The 8,406-nt window shown below is 45.0% G+C and overlaps 1 non-coding gene across 1 annotated transcript; it reads left to right on the forward strand.

The window, feature by feature from the left end:
- The first annotated feature begins 7,306 nt into the window (after positions 1 to 7,306).
- On the forward strand, positions 7,307 to 7,413 carry LOC120264050. Its single transcript, XR_005537231.1, has one exon. It is a non-coding gene; the product is annotated as a small nucleolar RNA R71 (small nucleolar RNA).
- Positions 7,414 to 8,406: the final 993 nt, after the last annotated feature.

Here is an 8,406-nt window from a genome sequence, read left to right on the forward strand (position 1 = left end):
CTAACCCTTTGGTCCAGGCGGAAGGTCCCTAGCCACAATCAAGCCCTAGATACTAAGATCATCTCAACGCTTCACTCCATTGCACATGCAACTAGGCCCCAGCGGAGGTTCATCCCTTAGACCATTCACTCTATTATGGCCGCAAAGAACTCGAGGAACAGAGGTAGAATCTATCACATCGAAGGGGAAAGGGGACGCTCCTGTACCTCTCGACTCACCCTCTCAACCCTCTCCAACCTAGATTTGTCTAACGCTCATGGTGTGTCACTCACTCACAAGGTTACCAACAAGAACACTCAACCCTAGTGTCGCTCTAGGGGAAATGTTCATACAATCAAGCATTTAAGTTTGGAACTCACAATAAACATCAATTTATTGAAAGCATAATAAAGAAGTTCAAAGAAGCGAATACATCCTAGGGTTCACAATCACCCAAGTACCCACTAGGGGTTTAGCTCTCCATGGAGCTAAGTACAATCAAAGAAATCGAATGTAAAAGCAATGAATCCATAAAGAAACCCCCTCGATGGTCGTGCCGATGGTCTTGTGGAAAGTCCTCTACTCATCGTCCAAGGATTCCTTCGTCCGGTATAGGATACGTCTCGATCGAAGCTCCCCTACCAACCTTCTTCCTAATAGAATCACGATGTCAGAGCCATAGAACCTCTCCAAAACCTTGGCCAATATCCCTCGAAATTTAGCCGAAGCCCTCTCCCAAGTTGGGGAAAAGATGTAGAAAAAAATACCAAAATCGGTGTTGAATCGGCTTTAAATAAGGCTGGAATCGGGCAACTCCACGGGCGTGGATGATACATGCGCCCGTGCGGAATTTCCACACGGGCGTGGATAATTTCCACACGTCCGTGTGGATTCTCTGTTTCTCTGGTTTCTCGGCCAGCTGTGAACAGTGCTGCTACAGTACTTGCTGCATTGGTCTGCTACAGCCTTCGACCTGAATAACTTCCCAATTCCATACTTTCATTGCGGTAACGCAAATGGGCACACGTTCACATCGTGAATCACTTGCTTCCTCAATAATATATATGTTGGTGGAGCTCCTGTTCTTGTATGCATAAGACTGAACGCTCGAGTGTGACAGCCTTTGTGCCCCTCCAAATGGATGTGCTCACTCGAATGCGAGGAGGTTGGCACACACTCTAGCATCTCACACCTGTCCTATGTCTTCGCGTTTGAACTTTAGCAAGATCTCCTCCAAAATAATTGCATTATGATCCACATTGGCCTATTTCCTTCATACTCGGCTTCACAGCCCTACCTGCGTAAAAGTAACATAAAAACACACATATTAATGTAAAAACCTGAGAAAAGTAATGCTCAACATAAGGAATGAACGCTTCGCATTCATATCGCACAAGCACTTATCAAACTCCCCCACACTTAAGCTTTTGCTTGTCCTCAAGCAAAAATTAAACATTCTGTGCATCAATGAAGAAAATATTGAAAGTGCTTGGCCTTAGGTTCACCAAAGTGTACAAAGATAGCATTCTACAAGTAAGGAAAATTTCAACACTAAATACGGAAAATCAATGCTCTAGCTAAAAACTTGAATCAAAAAGGACAACAAACCCGAATTTCATGTAAATGTGTGAACTCACTCAAAACAACCCAAGTTATACTCCTCAAAGTTCTAAGTACAAGGGACTTATTTATCTACAAAAGTGATAAAAATTTTAAACAATGGTAGTAGCTTCACACATCCTCTAAGGTAGCCCTTTCAAAGCAGCAGCTAAGGTAGCTTTCACACTTTCGAAGTGGTAGCTCTTTCTACCCGAGTGGTATCTTTCACTCATCCTATGAGATAGCTCTTTCTCTTATTAGGGCATAACTAGTATCCGACTTGTGAGAGTAGCTTCATACTTCATAGGTGGTAACTCTTTCCACCCAACGAACACAAATAAACAATAAAACTATTTTGTTCCTTCTTTTCATTTTCCATTTTTGTTTTCAATTTAGCAAAAGAAGTAAACCTAACTAGTCCCTTTAACATCAAACACGAGTTTCCAATAGAGTTCAAAGAGTGAGTAGTGCATTAAGTGTAAATCGGGCAAAAATTCCTACAAATTCAAGCAAGAACTAGAGCATGAAAACATTCAATGTTAACAATTCTCCTAGACTTAAGAATACAAACATTGCAACTAAGGTGAACCGCCATTGGCTATGTGAGCATATAACAATCAAGAACAATAGGAAAGATGTGTGCACTATGAAACTTCCCCCCATACTTAAGTTGTACATTGTCCTCAATGTACTCATGCAAGCTCACTTAAAATATATCATTCAGAAATATTTGTGGGAGAAGCAATCAAAACAATACTCACCTGACTCCTAGTTTTGCGTTTGATGAAGCAAATTCCATGGGAGTAGTGTTCCAACGGGTTGTGAAGCTCACATGGCCAAGTGCCAAAGCACCTTGACCATGCCCATGACTAAGTCTCAATTTCCAAGAAGACAAGACCATCTGCACGCATACATGATGGGGTTCACTGAAGCTCAAGAAAAACAAAAATAATTCGAGTGTATAAAAATGAAGCAATGAATACAACTCGATAATGCAAAATAACATAAACTCAAAAAAAAAATCCTTTCTGAGTGAAGAAGTCTAAAAACAAGATAATAAGAGAAAGTAAAATGCATGAAAGTAAAAGAAAGGTCAAGTGTCGGAGTCGCTCTCGGGCTCCGCTGCTGCTACTAAAGTGGAAGCATATAGTGGGTCCTCCGGTGCTGGGGTCGAGGATGGAGGTGCTGGAAAAACTGATGGGGCCTAAAGAGTCCTCGGCTGTAGGACAAATGATGAGGCAATGTCTCGCTCTAGGATCTGCTGTAATATGTCAAAATGTGCCATGAACTCTGTGTACTGAGTAGCCTGCGTAGCCCTAATCTCGGCAACCTCGGCTTGGACCACTCCTATAGCATTCTTGAGCCTCTCAAAGCGATCATTGGCTTGAGAAGGAGAAAACATACGCACTGGGGGGTGGTTCCTCGGCTGCTGGAGGTGCCTCGGTCTCCATTGATGCTAGCTGAGGCTCGGGGGCGGGCTGAGATACTCCGGCTTCATCAACTTCATCCTCAGCTATCTCTAGGGCTGGTAGGACTAAAGCAAAAACCCCGTCCGAACCCCTGCGGACCATGCCCATCAACCGTCATCGCCTCTAGACCCGTGGGAGGCGGGTACACTCATCTTCTCGGCCCCGTGAATCAAATCCAAGAGACCCATGCCCAGCACTAATCTCGTAATGTAAGGGCCTGAGAAGATCACTTCCAGTCTAGCATACTATCCCTGATGTCTGATGTAATCAGCCAGGATGTGCCCTAAGTGGATCGGTACGCGCTCTACCATCGAGTACAAGTACAGCAACTCCTGATGGCTCAAGACACCAGTACTATCACCACGGCCATTCACCGACCTACTCATGATGGCGTGCAAATATCTGTAGGTAGGTCGAGAAAGGCACGTGGCCTTGGACACCCCCGGCTCGTACTGACCTTGACCACATAGCACTCTTTAAGCTCTCTGCGGGGTCAAGGTTCCAAGATAATCAGTAGGCAACTGTGCATACTCCTCTGTAGCTGTGAATGCCTCCTCGTATAGGCCAAGTAGTACGGAAAACTGCGTAATGCTCAAGCTATGGTGGCGTCCAAATACTCTGAACTGAATGGTGCCCAAACTGTGGAAACTCACATATGCTCTATCAAACTCGAACGAGGACAGCACCTCCAGTGTAAACTCTCGTATAGCTGGCTCTCTAATCATCAACAACTGCCGCCAACCACCCTCTGAAACAAGGTCCTCAACCTCATTAGTGAACTCATCTCCTTGCTGAAGATCTCGCAGTATAGTCGTGTCCAGGAATCGAGTCTGTCCAAAGCGGAGTCGCGATAAGCGCTCATAATGGACCTGATGTTCGGGAATCGCAAATCGCATGCCCTCGGGCTCAGAGGATGACTCACGTGACCTCTTATCATCTTGCTTCTTTGACCTAGGTGCCATGATCTGCCAAATTTAAACAAAATTAGCCAAACAAGTTGATAAAACAGTACTGCAGAAATCCACATGGTCACGTGGAATTTCCGCACACCCGTGTGGATTCACGGGGCGTGAGAACCGCACGGCCAGGCATCAACAATCCAATAATACAACTCAATAATATCTCTAACTTCGTTCTAAACATAAATCATTGTTCCAATTGAAGAAACGAAGCATTATTAACCAAATTAATCAATAGAAATCATGAATTGACGAAGAAGATAATGAAAAAGGATTTACCGATGAGGAGGAGTAAGAAAATGAAGAGCCAGCCGGAAAACTTCGCTATAATCCCACTAAACTGACGCTATAGACTCGGAGAGTAGTGTGAGAGTGTTTTCAAGTGAAAAGGAGTTGTGAGGAAGGAGAGAAATCATCCTCTTTAAACAGAACTCGTGACTTTTGACGTTCTGTGCATCCACACGGGCGTGTGGAAATTCCCCACGCCCGTGCGCCTCACTTCAAAAACTCCACAGGGGCGTGCGCTCTCGCGAAAAACTCTCACTGACTTAGAACGATCTCCCACGGGTGTGCGGAAAATATTCATGCCCGTGCGCCAGACCCACAGGGGAAGACGCACGCCCCTGTGGATTCCCTGGACTTCTGAGAAAAATATCAAGTTTTACGCACGCCCGTGCGGAAATTCCCCACGGGCGTGGACATTCACATGCCCAACTCACAGGGGCAGCCGTACGCCCCTGTGTTTTATCGGGATGGAGGGAGCAACCTGCAGAGTTTCGCACGGGTGTGAGGAAATTACCCACACCCGTGTGTGGTTCACAAGGTCACCCACAGGAGCGAGTCCACGCCCCTGTGTGTTCTCGGGAAAATCTGCCCAACTCTGCAAGAAGGCACACGCCCGTGCGGAAATTATCCACGGGCGTGCGCCAGTCGCATGGTCGTCCACAGGGGCGGTCGCACGCCCCTGTGACCTCTCTGGATGTGTTCACAGTACACATCCACGGGCGTGCGGAAATTCCACACGCCCGTGTGTTTTCTCTAGATGACTTAGAAAAACCTACTGGCTCTACAGAACAAGTCTGAACATGTCTACACACTCAAAGCCTGCCCTATTATGCAAAATTTACCCGAAAAAAATATGAAATAGAACTCAAACGACCAAACTTCGCCAATTTGCAACAAAACACACAATGAATTCTTTTAAAAACCCACAATAAAATCGCAGTACAAGCACTCAACAATTGAAACACCAACACTTAACAATTTATTCATGCAAACAAACTAAACTAAAAGGTACAAAAATAGTAAACACTTGGGTTGCCTCCCAAGAAGCGCTTGTTTAACGTCACTAAGCTTGACGTATCTTTCTTACCTCACGGGGGTTCATGAATGAAGGTTGCCCTCTTACCCATAACTTGAAAGCATGATGAGCAAAGTCTCTTGAGGGTAGAGGGTGTACTATCAGGCTTCGGACCACCTAGCAATCGTTCGTCCAACTTCCTTGGCTCATGTACATCTCCAACAGTCTTGGGGCATTTTCGGTGGCATCTCCTAGCCCTCTTCATTTTTCAGAGCACATTCTTCAAGATCCCCGGGGTAAATGTTTCCTCTCCATTCGAACCAAGCATCATTACTTCTTCATTGCTCTCCTCTTGGTTGAACAAACCTTCATACGGATCCAGTTGAACATTTCCTGTATATATTCATCAACAATCTCATCAGTAGTGTCTAAAAAATACAAAGTGTCATCAAAATTGAGAGAATGCCGCATGGCTTTAGCAAGGCGGTAAGTGAGCTTATCGTCTCCGACTCTCAATGTGAGCTCTCCGCCGTCCATGTCAATCAATGCTTTGGAAGTCCGCAAGAAAGGTCTCCCAAGTATCAAGGGTACATCTACATGCTCATCGACATCTAGCACTACAAAGTCAACCGGAAAAATGTACTTGTCCACCTTGACAAGCACGTCTTCAATGATGCCTCTCGGATGTCGTACCGTTCGGTCCGCCAATTGTAAAGTCATCCGAGTAGGCCTAGGCTCACCCAAGCCTAGCTTTTGGAAGAAAGTATATGGCATGACATTGATACTTGCCCCTGAATCCGCCAATGCCATTTCCTCACCTAAGTTGCCAATGTTACACGAAATAATCAAACTTCCCGGGTCCTTCTTCTTGTTCGGCATGTTCTTTTGCAACACCGCCGAGCATGAAGCATCAAGCACCACTGAAGTACTCTCCTCCAATTTCCTCTTGTTGGTCAATAGGTCTTTCAGGAACTTCGCATACTTAAGCATTTGAGCCAAAGCCTCAACAAAAGGAATGTTGATATGGAGTTGCTTGAACAAACTCAGGAACTTCTTATACTGTTCATCTCCTTGGTTATTCTTCAATCTAGAGGGATAAGGGATTCTTGGCTTGAAAGGTGGGGGTGCACCTCTTTCTCTTTGTTTGCTCCCTCCTCAACCTCTATAACCTCGGGTGCGTGTTCTTTCGGTATCTCACTCGGAAGCCTCCCTTCAACCTCATGACCACTTCTCAAAGTAATGGCCTTCACATGTTCTCTAGGGTTGGTTTCCGTGTTGCTTGGTAAACTTCCATGTGGCCTTTCGGAAAGAGATTTCGCAATTTGCCCCACTTGATTTTCAAGATTGTGCAAGGAGGCAGTGTGATTGAGAAGTGTAGCCTCGACTGATTCAAACCTTGTATTTGCCGATTAAACAAATCTAGCCAAGTGGTTCTCCAAATCCGTCATTCGGCTTTCCAAGCCTGAAATTCTGTTTTCCACTTGAGGGGCTTGTTGTTGTTGTTGGAACCCCGATGGCCCCATGGTCTTTTGTGGTCCTTGATTACTCCATGAAAAGTTGGGGTGATTCTTCCAACCTAAATTGTAGGTGTTGCTGTATGGATTCCCTTGAGGTCTCATGCCATTACCTACAAAGTCAACATTTTCAACTGAAGAAACATCACCTACGATGATTGGGCAATCGGAGGGAGCATGTCCTCCACCACAACCAGTGCAATTGGTCAGGCCGCAACTCTATTCGAAGCTATAAGATCTAGCTTCTTACTCAAACTCTCCACTTTGGCCGCCCATGAAGTTACCGCATCAATTTCATGGAGACCGGCCACCTTTTTCTTCTGCCTAGCGTTCCACTGGTAGCTATTTAACCCCATTTCTTTAATCAATTGACGTGCTTCATCGGGGGTTTTGCTACCTAAGGTACCTCCTGCCGCAGCATCCATGAGTTGCCTTGTACTCGGGTTCAAACCATTGTAGAAGGTTTGAACAATCATCCACTCCGGGAATCCGTGTTGCGGACACTTTCGCAGGAGTTCCTTGAACCTTTCCTATGTCTCAAATAGAGACTCCAATTCCAGCTGCATAAAGGATGAGATCTCATTCCTAAGCTTTGCTGATTTTCCGGGAGGGAAATAACGGGCTAGAAAAGCTTTTACCATCTTCTCCCATGTAGTGATTGATGCTCTAGGTAATGAGTGTAGCCACTGCTTCGCTTTCCCCTTTAAGGAAAATGGGAAGGCTCTCAATTTGATGGCATCATCCGTCACACCATTTATCTTCAGCATGTCACACACCTCGAGGAAGCTCTCTATGTGACTGTTTGGATCCTTATCGGCCAAACTGTTGAATTGTGCGGACTGCTGCAACATATGGATGAATGCCGGCTTTAGCTCGAAGTTTTGAGATGTAATTGGTAGACCCACAATACTCGATTGTGTCCCAAACACTGAAGGTCTGGCATAATCGGATAGTGTTCGTTGTTGCTCATTTTGTTCTGCCAAGTTTTCAGATCCTTCTACTTCCAAATCAGCTGGATTAGGTTGTTCGTGTACAGGTTCTTTCCCTTTCCTTCGAAGTGTACGTTCAAGCTCAGGGTCTCCTTCAATCAATATTGATGGATTCCCTTGGGTCATAACCTGGAGCTGCACGAAAAATAAAGAAAAAGAAAATCAGAATGATGATAGAATAAGAAGATATGAATTAGACTGTGTTGTAAAATAGCTAAGAAAACAAAGTGCAAAGTATCTCTAAACGCCTAGCTCCCCGGCAACGGCACCAAAAACTTGACAAGGTCCACTTGCGTATATCCCGCAAGTGCATGAGTTTGTCGAAGTAATAATCCCGGGTTAGCGGGGTCGAATCCAGAGGGAGTAGGGAGTAAAGACACTTAATTTGATTCTTAGCTATGTGGAGTATCAACAATGATAAGTGTGGTAATGATTCAATTCTCAGAAATTAAAAGCAATAAGTATGAGAGCAAAAGTAAGGAGGAGGCAAGGCAATCGATAAAGATGGGGTACTCGGATGATGCTTCACCTAGGATAATCGCTTCAAGTGCAAGAACTCTCTATTATGCTTCCTAATCAATGCAATGGTGAGTCGTG

Source organism: Dioscorea cayenensis, chromosome 6 (genome assembly GCF_009730915.1).
Source record: "Dioscorea cayenensis subsp. rotundata cultivar TDr96_F1 chromosome 6, TDr96_F1_v2_PseudoChromosome.rev07_lg8_w22 25.fasta, whole genome shotgun sequence".
Taxonomy (NCBI): domain Eukaryota; kingdom Viridiplantae; phylum Streptophyta; class Magnoliopsida; order Dioscoreales; family Dioscoreaceae; genus Dioscorea; species Dioscorea cayenensis.